The sequence below is a fragment of the Papio anubis genome, unplaced genomic scaffold (assembly GCF_008728515.1).
Source record: "Papio anubis isolate 15944 unplaced genomic scaffold, Panubis1.0 scaffold555, whole genome shotgun sequence".
Taxonomy (NCBI): Eukaryota; Metazoa; Chordata; class Mammalia; order Primates; family Cercopithecidae; genus Papio; species Papio anubis.
The window spans coordinates 14,446-31,685 of NW_022165770.1; the positions used below are offsets into that span (position 1 = coordinate 14,446).

Sequence of the window (17,240 nt, forward strand, 5' to 3'; positions counted from 1 at the left end):
TCCTGCCCTTTTGTTCAAGTGTGCTCTCATGGCGACTGGCCAAGGAGGCACCCCTCGGCGCAGAAGTAAAATTGCTTTGCTAAGAATCCTTTGTTCAAGTGTTCAATTTCCTTACGGTTTTGAGCGTTACTCCTAACAGTTCTGGCGCCCAACTTTGGGGCTTGGATATTCTCCTTTGGGAAGGGGGCCTTCGGTCGCCCCGCCCAGAGGGGTGCATCCTACTGTCTAGTTACCGTGCCCCTAGCGTGAGTGAGACCAAGGCCCACCTGTTGTAACGAATAAATCTGGATTCTCAGCAAAGAGGAGAGGAGAGCCTTGCAAGACCGCGGCAATAAGAGGAGCAGGTAATTCTTTTTTTTTTTTTTAATCTTCGTAATTTAAATTTATTTATTTATTAATTTTCTTTTTTTAATTTTTTTTCTTTTTTATTAAAGTTCTAGGGTACATGTGCACAATGTGCAGGTTTGTTACATATGTATACATGTGCCATGTTGGTGTGCTGCACCCATTAACTGGTCATTTACATTAGGTATATCTCCTAATGCTATCCCTCCCCACTCCTCCCACCCCACAACAGGGCCCATTGTGTGATGCTCCCCTTCCTGTGTCCAAGTGTTCTCATTGTTCTCTTCCCACCTATGAGTAGGAACATGTGGTGTTTGGTTTTTCGTCCTTGTGATAGTTTGCTGGGAATGATGGTTTCCACCTTCATCCATGTCCCTACAAGGACATTAACTCATCCTTTTTTATGGCTGCATAGTATTCCATGGTGTATATGGGTCACATTTTCTTAATCCAGTCTGTCATTGATGGACATTTGGGTTGGTTCCAAGTCTTTGCTATTGTGAACAGTGTCACAATAAACATACGTGTGCATGTATCTTTATAGCAGCATGACTTAAAATCCTTTGGGTATATACCCAGTAATGGGATGACTGGGTCAAATGGTATTTCTAGTTCTAGATCCTTGAAGCAGCTAATTCTTGTGCACGGAATAAGGTAGGAGACAAAAGATGATTTAATATTAACTACTAATAATTCAGTTCATCCAGCAGGCTTTTTAACGGGGAATCCAAACTTAAAATGAGAGCACACATGTTTAAATCTAATTAATTACCATACCAAAGTTCAAGCAGACTTAGGAAAAACTCCCTTCAAGACAGGACAGCACTTATTCATAGATGGATCCTCCCAGGTGATTAAAAGAAAAAGACATAATAGGTATTCAGTGATTAATGGAAAGATGCTTGAAAAGTAAAATCCGGAAGATGGCCTGATAATTGATCTTCCCAAGGGTGTGAAGTGTTTGCACTCAGCCAAGCTTTAGGACATTTACAAAACCAAGAAAAAACTATCTAAGTATGCCCTTGGGGTGGCACATACATTTGGAAAAATTTGGATGGAGAGAGGTCTTATCAATAGTAGAGGCCAAGATTTCGTTCAAATAGAACTGATGCTCGTGTCCTCAACAATCTCCAATTGCCAGAAGAGACAGCTATTGTATGTGTCCCAGGGCACTAAAAGGACTTTTCTTTCACAAGTTGAGGAAATAATCTTGCAGATCAAATAGCAAAACAAGTTGCCATTTTTTCCATTTAACTCCATGCCTTCCCCCTCCTACTGCAACCCCTGTTTTCTCTTCCATTGAAAAAAAGAAGTTGATAAAAATAGGAGCTAAAGAAAATGTGGAAAGGGAATGGATGTTACCAGATTAAAGGGAAATGTTGTCAAAACCTCTCATGAGGGAAGTCTGTCTCAATTATGTCAAGGGACCCATTGGGGACTCCAAGCAATGTGCGATGCAGTTCTCCGGGTTTATGGGTATATAGGAATTGATACCCTGGTCAAACAAGTTATTGACAGTTGCTTAATATGTAAAAAAACTAATAAGCAGGTTCTAAGTACATGGCCCTTTGGAGGAAGAAATCCAGGGTTGAGACCATTTCAAAGTGTTCAGATCGATTGCACTGAAATGCCTCCAATTGGTCGTTACACTTATTAGTAATAACAGACCACTGTACCCACTGGCTCGAAGTAATCCCCTTAATAATCACTTGTTTTTTCTTTTTCTTTTTTTTTTTCAACAGAAGTTCATCTTGTCATCAATGTAACTCAGGCTAGTCATTTTTTAATCCTTCTGTTTGATGCCTGTTCAGTCATCCGTGTGGAGAGGAGCAGGTTCAAAGGAAGCTATCCAATGTTGATAAGTGTCTATGTTCATACCACAAAGAATCAAGCAAGTGTAAGTATGGAGATTGAAAAGTCCCTGTGGTGACTGGGCAGATGTTTGGTGGACTACTAAGTACAAAGTGTGGACAGCCAAGCCTCCTGCTTCAAATAAGTTATGAGGACTGAAACAAAAAACTCCAATTAGTTCGTGGTCCCACCCCACCAAATTGTAAGCTATTACACTGTAACCCCTTGCTGCTGATTAGAAATAATCTGCAGACCATGGCCAACAGCCCTCTATATTCAAACAGTACAGGTTAGGGGCAGACACTTAACAACAGATCCATTTCTTAGAGAAACGGATGTGAGAAGGAAATATGACACTACTCCTCATTCATTTTTCTTCTACAAAATAATTTTCTCTCAATTTTTTATGTATTTATTTTTAACAAAGTAAAGCAACTTACGGACATATGTTCATCAAATTTAAAAAATGAGAGTTTCTTAAAGGTGCAAAACCAGGAATAGATTGGTAAATTCATGAAGCTAGAAAGGAGCTAATCAAAGTTCTTATTAAACCTTCTGGGGTTGATTAAGAATAGCTAAAATTTGGCCAGGCGTAGTGGCTCACACCTGTAATCCCAGCTCTTTGGGAGAGCAAGGCAGGCAGATCGCAAGGTCAGCAGATTGAGACCATCCTGGCCAACATGGTGCTACCCCGTCTCTAATAAAAATACAATAATTAGCTGAGTGTGGAGGTGTGCACCCGTAGTCCTAGCTACTCGGGAGGCTGAGGCAGGAGAATCCCTTGAACCCAGGAGGCAGAGGTTGTAGTGAGCTGAGATTGTGCAACTGCACTCTAGCCTGGGTGACAGAGTGAGACTCTGCCTTTAAAAAAAAAAAAATTAGCCAAAATTCCCTGTAACCAATTTCCTCAAGAGGTGGAATCTATTTCCTTACTCCTTGGCCCTTTTCTGGCCTTGAGACTTGCTTTGATCAATAGAAGGTGACAGAAGTGACACTGTTCACATTCTGAGAGTAGGCCTCCTACAATGCTGCTACCTATGAACAAGTCCAAGTTAGCCTCATGGAAAATGAAAAACATGTGAAGAGGGGTCCCTGCCTTCCCTGACATCCCGGTCCACCCCACTGAAGCCCACAGAGGTGAGGAAACCCAGCAGACACCACGTGGTTCTGAGACTGGCTTATCAGCTGCTTCTTGTCCAAACTGCCAGCCCACAAAATCACCAGCAAATAAATGGTTGCTGTTATAACCAGTTGGTTTGTTACAGAAAAACAGCTAATCGATATACCTTCTTAATCTCAATTATCTAAAAAAGATCTCCCTCCTCACCGATTCATAGTTAAGTGGTTCTTGAAGGATTATCATCATGAATAATACACATTGCTTTTTTCTGTGCATCACGTAAAAACGGTCAGAATCAAAATGGAGTCACTAATGTTAAAAAAAAAAAAACACACACACACACACAACAACAAATACAGCTCAGAAGGCCATGAAAGGAGGGTTCTAATGGTTGTACAACTGAAAACCAAAGTTACCATGAAATACTGCAAAAACCGCAACCTTGAACAAAGGCCATTGCAGCTGAGTAAAAAACATACTCTGCAAGGACCTCTGAACAACTGTCTGTGCAACCTCAGACTAACACTTTCATGATTGATCTTTGTAGCCAAGGCTAATTATTTCAAAGCAATTCGATAATCCTCATTTTTTCCTTGAAAAATTTTTGTCTTCTTTATTCCCCAAATATACACATAGCTTCCTCTGGCATGCGTATTCCCATTGCAGTACTCTTCTCCCAGTGAAATATTTTTCTTTTAGGGACCTCTCTCTGTTATTTAGCTTGACGGTCACTAAGGATTTACTATTTCAACAATACTAGCCCTGCATGTCATCCAGTATACACTGGGAAAATAAGGTGCCCCATGTACACATCCAGGAGACTTTGTGGCCACCAGATGATGAGGCATGCGTGTATTTATTTATCTGTTTTTGAGACGGAGTCTCTCTCTGTCGCCCAGCCTGGAGTGCAGTGGCACGATCTTGGCTCACTGCAATCTCTCCCTCCCAGATTCAAGTGATTCTCAGGCCTCCCAAGCAGCTGGGACTACAGGTATGTGCCACCATGCCCGGCTAATTTTTGGATTTTTAGCAGAGACAGGGTTTCACCATGTTGGTCAGGCTGGTCTCAAACTCCTGAGCTCAAGTGATCCACCCTCGTTGGCCTCCCAAAGTGCTGGGATTACAGGCATGAGCCACCATGCCCGGCCCATACATGTATTATTAATGTCGAAGTAGATAATTTAACAAACATCAATGAAATTTAAGATATTTCACTCATAGGTGCAAAATATCATGCCAACTGCCCTCTAAGAGCTGTCATAAGCCACAGCCCAGAGATTCAAGTCCATTTCAATTTTCAAGCAAACCCACCTCATAAACAAGAACGCGAAAAAAACAGAAAAACCCACTACCCTCAAGCCGAAGCTGATGCTGTGACGTGGCCCTGGCCTGTCATGGTGTGTTACAGCATGGCACAGGCCTTTATCATGTTCCCTAGATTGCTGACTACCAACTAGTTACAGCTGACTCTAATCAGCTCAGGATTTGACCATCTCTGCATTGAACCTGGAATTGCTACTCTTAAAATGGAAACATTGCTTCTCACCTCTCCTCCCTACACTCCATTTCACAGAGGAAACCAGCACAGGGAAAGATAGTCCTTGTTTTTTCTTCCTTCTTTGCTTTGCTTAATCTCTTTCTTTCTTTCTCCCCTTCTTTCTTTTTCAGACAGGGTCTCACTCTGTTGCCCAGGCTGGAGTGCAGTGTCATGATCTCGGCTCACTGCAACCTCCACCTCCCAGTTTCAAGCGATTCTCCTGTCTCAGCGTCCCAAGTAGCTGGGATTACAGACATGACCACTGTGTCTGGAGTTGGTTCCTTCCGGTAGGTTTGTGATCTCGCTAACTTCAAGAATGGAGCCGCACATCTTCGCAGTGAGTGTTACAGCTCTAAAAGATGGCACAGACCCAAAGAGTCAGCAGCAGCAAGATTTATTTTGAAGAGCAAAAGAACAAAGTTTCCACAGCATACAAGGGTACCCAAGTGGGTTGCCTCTGCAGGCTGGGATGGCCAGCTTTAATTCCTTTATTTTTCCCTGACCACTTACTGCTGATTGGTCCATTTTACAGAGTGCTGATTGGTCCATTTTAAGGCATACTGTTGGTCCATTTTACAGAGCACTGATTGGTCCATTTTACAGAGTGCTGATTGGTCCATTTTACAAACCTCTAGCTAGCCACAGAGCACTGATTGGTGCATTTTACCATCCTAGCTACAGAGTGCTGATTGGTGCATTTTACAATCCTCTTGTAAGACAGAAAAGATCTCCAAGTCCCCACCCAACCCAGAAGTCCAGCTGGCTTCACCTCTCACTACCATGCCCAGCTAATTTTTGTATTTTTAGTAGAGATGGGGTTTCATCATGTTGGCCAGGCTTCTTTCTTACTCTTTCTTCTTTCTTTCTTTCTCTCTTTCTCTCTTTCTTTCTGTCTGTCTGTCTGTCTGTCTGTCTCCTTCTCTCACTCTCTCTTTCTTTCTCTTCTTTCTTTTCTTTCTTTCTCCTTCCTGCCTGCCTGCCTGCCATTCTGCCTTCCTGCCCTCCTGCCTTCCTCCCTTCCCTTCGTTTACTCCCCTTCTTTTTCTTTCTCTTTTCTCTCTTCTTTACTCTTCCCTCATTCCTTCCCTCCCTCCCCCTACTCTTCTTTCCTTCCTTTCTCTCTCCCTCGCTACTTTCCAACTTTGGGCTGTTTTGAATTTCTTGACTCATCGTAAACAAACAAAAATGCCGATGATACTCTTACATAAGAGAACTTTACACAAGGTTGCCATGTGTAATAATTCATTCACACAATCGTCAATCTCACAAAAGCCTGGAAGGGATTTCCTGCTTGGATAGGGCAGGGAAGCTACTGTGGCCAGGCTCCAACTCTTCCCACAGCAGGTAGCACCAGCCTTCTTAAGCAGGATGTGGCCAGGCGCAGAAGCTCATGCCTGTAATCCCAGTACTTTGGAAGGCCGAAGTGGGTGGATCACCTGAGGTCAGGAGTTTGAGACCAGTCTGTCTCTACTAAAAATACAAAAGTTAGACTGGAGTGATGGTGGGCGCCTGTAATCCTAGATACTCGGGAGGAGAGTTGCTTGAACCCGGGAGATGGAGGTAGCAGTGAGCCGAGATCACACCACTGCACTCCAGCCTGGGAGTAAGAGCAAGACTCCGTCTCAAAAACAAACAAACAAAAAGCAGTGACAGGTGAAGCCAGCTGGTCTTCCTAAGTCGAGTGGGGACTTGGAGAACATTTCTCCCTAGCTAACAGATAGTAAATGCACCAATCAGCACTCTGTAAAAACGCACCAATCTTTCATCCCATCTCATCCCATCTTTCAGGCACTCTCTTGAATGGTTCCTAGTAGATACAAAATGGTTTTTTCTCCAATGGGAAAATAGAACACAGAGAGCCATTCAGTTTGCTCCCAACACCCCTTTCCAGACACTCACTGGATTTACCCTGGCAAGTCCTCTAGAAATATGGGGAAATGAAAACAATAAACTCACACACCTTTTTAATATACACACCCTGTTCTGACTACCCAGCAAGGCATATTCTTCTTTTGTGTAACGTCAACCTATATCTGCCTCCCCACTAAGTGGACAGGCACCTGCACCTTAGTCTTCCTAAGTCCCAACATTAACATTGCCCCAGGAAATCAGACCCTGTCAGTGCCCCTCAAAACTCAAGTCCATCAGCTCAGAGCTATACAACTACTACCCCTGCTTACAGGGTTAGGACAAGCTACTGCTACAGGAACTGGAATAGCCAGTTTATCTACTTCATTATCCTACTACCACACACTCTCAAAGGATTTCTCAGACAGTTTGCAAGAAATAACGAAATCTATCCTTACTCTACAATCCCAGACTATTTGGCAGCAGTGACTCTCCAAAACCGCCGAGACCTTGACCTCCTCACTGCTGAGAAAGGAGGGCTCTGCACCTTTTTAGGGGGAGAGTATTGTTTTTTCACTAACCAGTCAGGGATAGTACGAGATGCCACCGACGTTTACAGGAAAAGGCTTCTGAAATCAGACAATGCCTTTCTAATTCTTATGCCAACCTCTGGAGTTGGGCAACATGGCTTCTCCCCTTTCTAGGCCCGTGACAGCCATCTTGCTATTACTCACCTTTGGGCCCTGTATTTTTAACCTCCTTGTAAATTTGTTTCCTCTAGGATTGACACCATCAAGCTACAGATGGTCTTACAAATGGAATCCCAAGTGTGCTCGACTAACAACTTGTACCGAGGACCCTTGGACTGACCTGCTGGCCCTTTGACTGGCCTAAAGAGTTCCCCTCTGAAGGACACTACAACTGCAGGGCCTCTTGTTCACCCGTATCCAGCAAGAAGTGTCTAGAGTGGACATCGCCCAATTCCCAACAGCAGTTAGGATGTCCTGTTTAGAGGGAGGATTGAGAGGTGAAGTCAGCTGGACTTCCTGGGGCGATTGAGGACTTGGAGAACTTTTCTGTCCAGTTAAAGGATTGTAAATGCATCAATCAGCACTCTGTAAAAATGTACAAATCAGAGCTGTGTCTACCTAAAGGATTGTAAATGCACCAAACACCACTCTGTAAAATGCACCAATCAGTGCTCTGCAAAATGGACCGATCTGCAACGCATGGGCGGGGATAAATAATGGAATAAACAACTTGCTCGGGTTCCCTTCCAGCTGTGGAAGCTTTGTTCATTCCCTCTTCCTAATAAATCTTGCTGCTGCTGACTGTTTGGGTCTGCACCACCTTAAACAGCTGTAACACTCGCCACGAAGCTCTGTGGCTTCATTCTTGAAGTCAGCGACACCACGAACCCACCAGAAGGGAGAAACTCCAGACACATCTGAAGGAACAAACTCTGTACACACCATCTTTAAGAGCTATAACAATAACTGCGAAGGTCGGTGGCTTCATTCTTGAAGTTGGCGAGACCAAGAACCCACCAGAAGCAACCAACTCTGGACACAGCAGGACGTGAGACTTCTACCTGCTCACTCAGAATCATTTCTGCACCAACCATGGCCACCTTTGTGGAGCTCAGTACCAAAGCCAAGATGCCCATTGTGGGCCTGGGCACGTGGCAGGTAAATATGCAAATCTTTGCACAGCCTTCTTCTCTGGAGGGGCGTTTGGGTGTTTTCTCTTTCTGCATTCAGCCAGGAAAGCCTGGAGGTCGGGCAGGGGTTTGGAGAGGTGAGATTCAGTCCTGGAGCCGGGACTCCGGTTGCTTTCTTTTCTCAGAGCTGATTCAGGCTGCAAAGCTCCAAGGCTGGCTTTCCCAGCAGTGCTGAGAGCTTCTCTAGCAAGTATCAAAGTTCAAGCAGCTGTTGGACTTAAAATTGTTTTCCAGGGCAGTTTCTCTCTCTCTCTCTAGGACACTTAACTGGGCTCAACGTTTCCCCAGAGTCTTGGCTGTGGGTTTGTTGTGGGCTGGGTGGTTGCGGAGAGGATGCAGAGCCCCAAGTCCTTGGCACCCCTTTGCAGATCACGGTGTGGGACTTGGGCTAGCAGAATCCATATGACCTGGGAGCTTGTTAGAAATGCAGAACTGGCCGGGTGTGGTGGCTCATGCCTGTAATCCCAGCACTTTGGGAGATCCAGACGGCAGGATTGCTTAAGCCCAGGAGTTGGAGACCAGCCTGGGCAACATAGCAAGACTCCATTTCTACAAAGAATCAATAAATTAACTGGGCATGGTGGCATGCAGCTGTAGTCCCAGCCACTTGGGAGGCTGAGGTGGAGACTGAGTGTTGAGTCTGAGAGGTCAAGGCTGCAGTGAGCAGTGATGGTGCCACTGCACTCCAGTCTGGGCAACAGAGTGACATCCTGTGTAAAAGAAAGAAAGAGAAAAAATGCAGAGTCTCAGGCTCCACCCCAGACGCTCTAATGGGTATCTCCACTTTAACAAGATCCCCAGGTGGTTCCTGTACACACTGAAATCTGCAACGTGCTGGGGCTGCAGAGAGCCTGGGCTGGGAGTCATGAGCTCCACCTGGCTGTGTTAATGTCAGCTGGCAAAACGGCGTAAGGCACATCCAGGACTCAGTGAGGCAGGTTCCTGAGCCTCTCTTAGGCTAAGTTTGAAGTTGTTCCATCACCACCTCACTCTGCCTTCTTTGCCATTTCCATCCATGATGGCACTACCCTAACTAGCGACCAGAAGCAGTCTTTGGAATTCCTCTTCTCTCCTATCCCTCATGGCTAATGCCTATTCTGAGTCTTCTGCCTCTGGCTCTTTCCTTCTGTGCCCCCTGATTATTCCCCTCTCCTGTGCTGAACTGGAGGGCAGGACACTCTGTTACCGCACTGGGTCATTCTCAGGATACATTCTTGGTCTATCTGGGCAAAGAGATCACTTCCAGTTTGATTCATGCACAGCGTCTCTTGTTGAATAGCAAGATATGACCAAAATCAGAGCTTCAATCCTATATAAACAGACCAAATAATCACTTCCAGAACTCCAGGGAATCTGCTCACCCTGGGTAAGTTTACCAGACAGTTTCAGAATTTTGGAATTGAATGTAAGAATTATGAAACAAGCCGTCTTCAACACGTGGAGATGATAGACTAAAGGATTATGAACTTAGCAGTGGAGGAGAAGGATGGCGTAGCATAGCAGTTGGGGGCACAGGGGTGTTTCTGGATGCCTGGTGGCAGCCGTTTCTTGTCCAGGTGGTAGGGTAGCTGTGCATCTATGTTTTATGTACTTTTCAATGTTTGTTATCTCCCAGTAGAAGACGTTTAAAAGACTATTTTGTGAGAGATCAAGTTTTAAGTGCTTTTTGCCCCCATCATTGGCTTGGTTAGGTTAGAACAAAATGTGATAATTCTATTTCCTTTCTTTTCTTTCCTTCCCTTCTTTCTCTCCCTCTCTCTTGTTCTCCCTCCCTCCCTCTTTCTTCTTATAGGAATGGAAAACAAACTCTATTCCTATAAGGTTTTCTATTTCTCCTTTTTTTCTGAAAGGATCCTTGTATAATGAATGGCCTCTACTGAGACTTACTGTGTGTCAGGTGATGTGCTTAACTTAACATTCATTGCAGCGTGTCATCACCACAAAGGCCTCATGAGGCTGGTGCCATTTTTTTTTTTTCCATTTTGCAGACAAGGTTTAGAGAGATGGAATCAACTACTTAGACCTACACACCCAGTAAGTGTTGGAATCCGGATTGATGCTGTAATGACCATTATCCAGATCCTTATCACCATTTGGGGATATTGTCTGAAAATTCCTCTGGGTTATTTATAGTCAAGCTTTCATCTGGGTCTTCAGGAAGTTGCAGTGGAGCCATCTGCACTCCCCGACACACCTGAAGACATTTCAGGACTAACCTGGTTGAAAGGGAACTGACTTTAACTAGGACAGGACATAAGGACATAATCATAATAAAGTGTGTATCCTCCCGGATATCCTCCCGGATATCGCCTGGCAAAGGAGACCCCAGTGAGGCCTTGGTTTGGAGAAACTGGGCCATGTGGGGCAGCTTGTTGAAGGTGGTCTGGGGATAAGAGACTATGTTGGTTGCTGAGTGTGGTGTAATTCCAGCTACTCGGGAGTTGGGTGGATTGTTTGAACCTGGGAATGTGAGGCCAGCCTGGGCAACATGGCAAGGCCCCTTCTCTTAAGGAAAAAAAAATACTGTGTGATGGGCTTTTCTTTTGCCTTTCAGTCTCCTCTCGGCAAAGTGAAAGAAGCGGTGAAGGTGGCCATTGATGCAGGTTATCGCCACATTGACTGTGCCTATGTCTATCAGAATGAACATGAGGTGGGGGAAGCTATCCAAGAGAAGATTCAAGAGCAGGCTGTGAAGCAGGAGGACCTGTTCATCGTCAGCAAGGTGTACATGGCGCATTGGGTGGGAGGCCTTCACTTGAAGGCAGGCAGAAGTATCTGGGTCGGTGGCGGTGAGCTGCAATGGCTAACACTACTACATATGGCCTTTTTCATCCCTGCCTTGATAACATCCGTGGATACAATTCTATCCATACTCCAAGCCGCTATTGATAGTTGAATATGTCGTTGCTGCGCCACCTGCCTGCGGGTTGGTTTTCCCACAGTGGGCTTGTCTCCATGGAGCCCTGCACTGCCCTGGGCCTCCGTGTTCCCCATCAGAGGGATCCACCATCTGCCCAGAGGCAGTCAGAGGCCAAGGGTGCAGGCAGGGCTTGATGTGTGGTCTCCCTGTCAGCACTGTGGTCTCAGCGACTGTGACCCTGAGGTTCTCAGCCAGGGGGCATTTTGGAAAACAATAGGGGCATTTTTCTATTGTCACATATGGGTTTCTTTATTCAGTCTAGTAAAAGGTGAGATATACAATGTTATAAAAAAGAAGAGGATGTTGGGTGTGAGGGAATTGAGAATCACTGGATTTACATTATGCACAACTTGCAGAAAAAAACACTGTTTCTAGGTACTTGGATAGTGCATACATCTGGTGGGACAAAGAGACCCCACTGTGTAGCAGCCAAGTGTGGATAAAGCCCTTATAAAGTTATCATTTGGGGCCTGACAGGCTTGATAAGGGACCTATCAGATAGGTCAGATAAAGGACCATCTTTTCCCGAAGGCCTAGGAATGCTTGACATTTAGAATTTACACACAAGTCCTGCTCTCAGAGAGCCCACAGCTGAGGACAGAGACTGAGACAGGTAAACATTTCAAATCTGTGACCACATTTACTTAAATGATCTGAGAGACATATAGAGTACTAGGAGAGTTGAAAAAGTAAATTGGTTTTAACACTTAAGACATGTCATTGACGTGCTGAGCCCTGGTGGTCTTCCACACTGTGCCGTGGATCTTAATCAGCTTTGTTATAAATGGCCTGTGCCAGGTTAGATCAAGGTGCAAATGTAAGAGCAGAGACAATGAGTATAATGTGGCCCTTCCTTTTCCTTGTATTAATAGCTTAGTGCTACCCTCTTGCAGTTGTGGCCCACTTTCTTTGAGAGACCGCTTGTGAGGAAAGCCTTTGAGAAGAAGACCCTCGGGACCTGAAGCTGAGCTATCTGGACGTCTATCTTATTCACTGGCCACAGGGATTCAAGGTTTGAGTGACTCCCTTTCTCAGCCTCTAGCTTCTGAGCAGGTATCAGAAAATACTAGCTGCACTAGGGCTGGGGGGTGGTATGGACTGGGCAAGGAGACCTTGCAGTTCATAATTGGGAGTGTCAGGTGGTCGGGAAGAGACCTTGGAGCAGAAAGACGCTGGCGTGGAAGGGAGGCTGAGGCCATGTGTGCTGCTGAGGTGGCCACATGCCTGCGTTTTCTTGTAGTTACGTCTGAGGGAAGCCATGATTTCTGGCAGCACAGACAAGTTGCAACTGCCCTATCTCCTTTGTCTTATATCCATGCCTTGGGACTCCCCTCCCAAGAAATCCCTAGGGTTACTCTGGCTTAACTATATTCCAGGGCTTAATAATTTTATTAAGCAAAGCACACCCAAGGAGTGGCATCTTGGAGAAAAGCCCAAGTGCGGTGATGCTGGAAGGAAGCCAGTAGTCATCGCGGCTCCCATTGCCTGGGGCTCTGCTCTAGCTGCTCCTGAGGGGTGGGAGAGACAAATTTCCAGCTCTCTCCCCTCCTGACCAGCAAGTGCTGATGGCCTGCCATCCCTCATTCCATGTCTCTTCTAGAGGCTGCAAGGATAGAAGCTAGCCAATATCTTCCCCAGAAAACCACACCCTGGAGATCTAATCCTTATCCAGTGATATTGTTGTGAAAGTTTGCCCTTGGGTATATACAGGATCTAAGTGTATGAGGTGAATGTCCATGGTGATAAAGGTGGCTTCTGGAATGTACTAACCTGCAAATCTTAAAGTCAATCCAGTGATTTCTAAAATATAAGGATTAATATGCTACAGTAGATATAGAGATTTTATTTAAACTCACATTCTTGTAGTATGTACTGCAGAGTCTGAAAAATTGGTGTGCACATGTGGTATTTAGCAAGAGTCAGGACTCTGAAACCTTGTTTAACAGAACCAAGTGTCCTGATGCAGATTCCAGTAAACTTTTCATTCTGTATTTACAGTCTGGGGATGACTTTTACCCCAAAGATGATAAAGGTAATGCCATCGGTGGAAAAGCAACGTTCTTGGATGCCTGGGAGGTAGGTTCCAGCTTCCTCTACGTGTGTTGGGAGAGAAATTCTCAGTTATCCATGAGACTTCCCGTTGATATGAAAGAGGCCGTGTGCCTGATGCTTTCTAATTTCATCATTGTGATTCTCTAGCTCTTCTAATATCTTCCTCATCACCTTTGGCTTTTGGGTGCATCTGATACTATTTATATTTCAAGTCTAGAACTGAGTCTTCCAAATAAGACTGGAAACATGATGTACTTACTTTGGGAATACACATGCTGTTCTCAAACCAGGTCGAGCCATTTGGAACAGTGGGTTTTTGGACACGGGTTTGCTCACAGCAGCTGAGTATCCTAGGGTCAGTTTGTAACTCTTGTAGGGCTCAGTTTTCTCTCTTTTTTTTCTTTAAGTCTTATAATACAAAAGTACTAATGTATATCTTCAAGGGTGTGAAGTAAAGATTAAGATGGTTTTACATGCCAGAACATTAGTCATAAAGCCCATTTAAATCATCTAACCCTATGAGACAGGGTTAACATCCCATTTATAATAATGTCAATAATGACATTTTGAAACCTAGATTGTTTGGTGACTTGCGGAATCATGTCACAATGTGTAATGGTAAGAGCTGGGATTGGAACCAGACTCATCTGAATCACAAGTCCAACCACCAAAGCCGTGTCGGCGGGTGCTTGGCAGGCAATGAACACATCCAGAAATCAGGCAACCTTGTAATTCCAGCAGTTTGGGAAGCGAGGAGGCGAATCACAAGGTCAGAAGTTGAGACCAGTGTTGCAGCAGAGTGAAACCCTGTCTCATGAAGATTCAAAAATTAGCCAGGTGTGGTGGTGTGCCTGGAATCTCAGCTACTTGGATGGCTGAGCAAGAGAATTGTGTGTGAACCTGGGAGGTGGAGGTTGCACTGGGCTGGGAATTACACCATTGCACTCCAACCCGGGTATCCAGTGCAAGATAGCTGCTTCTCAGATCAAGTCATGACCTGTTCACATCCTTCATGTAAAATGAATTAAGGGATGAGCGTTTTCTCTAGTCATTTTTATTATACCATTATGTCCTTTGCAAATGCTAGTAGAGGAAGCGAAGTGGAGGAATAAGTTATAAATAAACAGTGGCATATGACTCCAAGAGTTAACCATGATATCTTGGTAGCTGTCTGTCTAAGGATGTATGCAGTTGTGAGCTTCTATTGTGTTTTACAAGGAAAATATTAAGCCTCACCTTTCTGAAATACTTAGAATTGACATGATTCAATTAAATGTAGCTTTTTCTGTGTATTGTTTGTTCAAAGGCGTTAATCCCACAAGCACAGCATTGTTTTTTTGAGACAGAGTCTTACTCACATCATGACTAAGTGCAGTATGATCTTGACTCAGTGCAACCTCCCTTTACGAATAAAGGCATTCTCCTGCCTCAGCCTCCCGGTAGCTGGGACTACATGTGCGTGCCACCACACCCGGCTATTTTTTTGTATTTTTAGTAGAGATGAGGTTTTCACCATGTTGGCCAGGCTGGTCTCGAACTCCTGACCCCAAAGGATCCACCTGTCTTGGCCTCCCAAGTTCAGGATTACAGGCATGAGCCACGTACCCAGTCGTTTGTAATACATTTGATCAGTTTTTTTGCCTTAGCTCCTATGATGATATTAAGTATGGCAAGTATGTAAGTGTAGCCTGCGTCTCACAGTGCTGTTTTCTGAATGAATACAGGAATGACTGTTAAATAAAACATTTGAAAGGCATGAAAAGATATCAGTGATCAAGGTCAGAGGCTCTGATTTGAAACGAGCAGGCTTGAATATGAAAGCGCTGGATGTTTCTGTAGACCCACAGCCAGTTCAGTAGAAACCTCATTGACCACCCTGAAGCAGACGGGAGGAAAAAGTATAAAGATGTCAAGTTCGAAGACAGGCAAACTAACCTGACCTATGATGTACAATAGCTTTTAAATTATCTAATTGCTCCATCGGAAGTTTGAGGGAACCTTAAGATTTCATAGCTTTTAAACTCTACTCCCCAATTGAATAACTTCCTCTACGCTAGTGGTCTCAATGTTGGCTGAGCATTAGAATCACCTGAGGAGTTTACAAATCCCAATGTCTAGGCTACAACTCAGATAAAATCTGTAAGAAACTCTGGGGGGTGAAACCCAGCCACCGATATTACTTTTTTTTTGTTTGTTTTAATTTAGAGAGTCTTGTCCTATTGCCTAGGCTGCGGTACAGTGGCAAGATCATAGCTCAGTGCAGCCTCGGACTCCTGGGCTCAAGCAATCCTCCCAAGTAGCTGGGATCAGAGGCACATGCCACCACATCCAGCTAATTAAAAAAAATTTTTCTGGTAGACACAGAGTCTTGCTATGTTGCCCAGGATGGTCTCGAACACCTGGCCTCAAGCAATCCTCCTGTCTCAGCCTCTGATAATGTGTATCAGAAAGATATGTATTATTAGTATGTATTATAAGACTTTTTTTAAGAAGAGAATACTAAGGCCTACAAGAGTTAAAAACTTACCCTAGGTTGCCGAAACCCAGGTCCAAACCCCCTGTTCCAATCCTATCCCAAAGTGCTGAGATTACAGTCATGAGCCACTGCATCCACCGGTAGTTTTTAAACTTCCCTGGTGATTCCAAGTTGCAGCCAAAGTTGAGAAGGGCTGGATAAAGAGTTCCCTGAACAAGTCATGTTCATCTGCCTCTAAGGCTTTACCTGTGCCTTCCCTGTATCTCCTTATGCTCATATTTTTTCCCCTCTTTTCTCTCTCTGTTTTTTTGTTTGTTTGTTTGTTTTTGTTTTTAGGCTCACTTTAAACTCTACCTGAAGGTCTGCCCTGAGAGCTGCAGGCTGTGTGAATCTTCCTTCCTCTGCCCTTTCTGACTCTGTCATACCCGCAGTCATGTTATCTAAGGCAGCCACAGTGTCATGGTTGATATATAGTTCCACAGAGGAACCCTAGCGCTAACTGGACTATAAAGTTCATGAAGAAGGAGGCATATGCCTTTTACATCCTAACAACTAGGAACAGCGCAATAGATGGCTAATAAATACATGTGTTGCATTGGAAAACTGCTGCTAACATATATATGATATCTTTGGGCAAGTTCAAAATGCAATATATAAAAGTTATACAAAGATTCCTTCCGTAGGGGTAGTTTCTATACCAGGGCCTTGGCTGGATAATATGCAGGCCAGTGGGTCAGGTTTCAATACAACCCCTTGCCCAGGTGCCCCTGCCAGGTATGAAATCTATGTCTAGAGACCTTCCTGCGGCCCAAGCCCGCGGTTGGTGTGGAAAGTGACTCAGGACCCACAAGTGGGGCTTCTCCACATGCCAGCCTCTTCCTGACTAACACAACACTTGGGTTTGGGTGTGCAATCACGCACACAGCAGTAGCTACCAGCTGTCATTTGGATTCGGTAGATAAAAATCATCATAAGAAACACAGATGTTCATTTATATTTTTTTATTTTGCATTACAAGAACTTTCATATTTCCCCTATGTACAGAGTATAATGAATTTTGGAGTGTGTTTCTTTATGTAGCCAAGGTGAGAGTGGCAAGAATATAAATCTTTACCTGTTGCTCCTAGTTTTCCTTGGGCTGGGGGAGGGGCAGTAGGACTGGAACATTCCTACTGATGGGCATGCAGGTCCTGGACTGGGAGTTTCCTGCCTTGAATGGCCCCAGCTAAGCAGCTATTGTGATAGATCAGCTGCTTAATTTTTCACCTTTGGGGAGGACTAAGGCAAACCAGGGTCCCTGTAGTCTCTCTGGGGCTGCCCAAAGGTTTTCCTTTCTACTTGACCCAGGCTATGGAGAATTTGGTGGATGAG

General features: G+C 44.6%; 1 pseudogene; it reads left to right on the forward strand.

Annotated features, from left to right (window-relative positions):
• Positions 1 to 7,437: 7,437 nt before the first annotated feature.
• Positions 7,438 to 12,359, forward strand: LOC101019321 (annotated as a pseudogene).
• Positions 12,360 to 17,240: the final 4,881 nt, after the last annotated feature.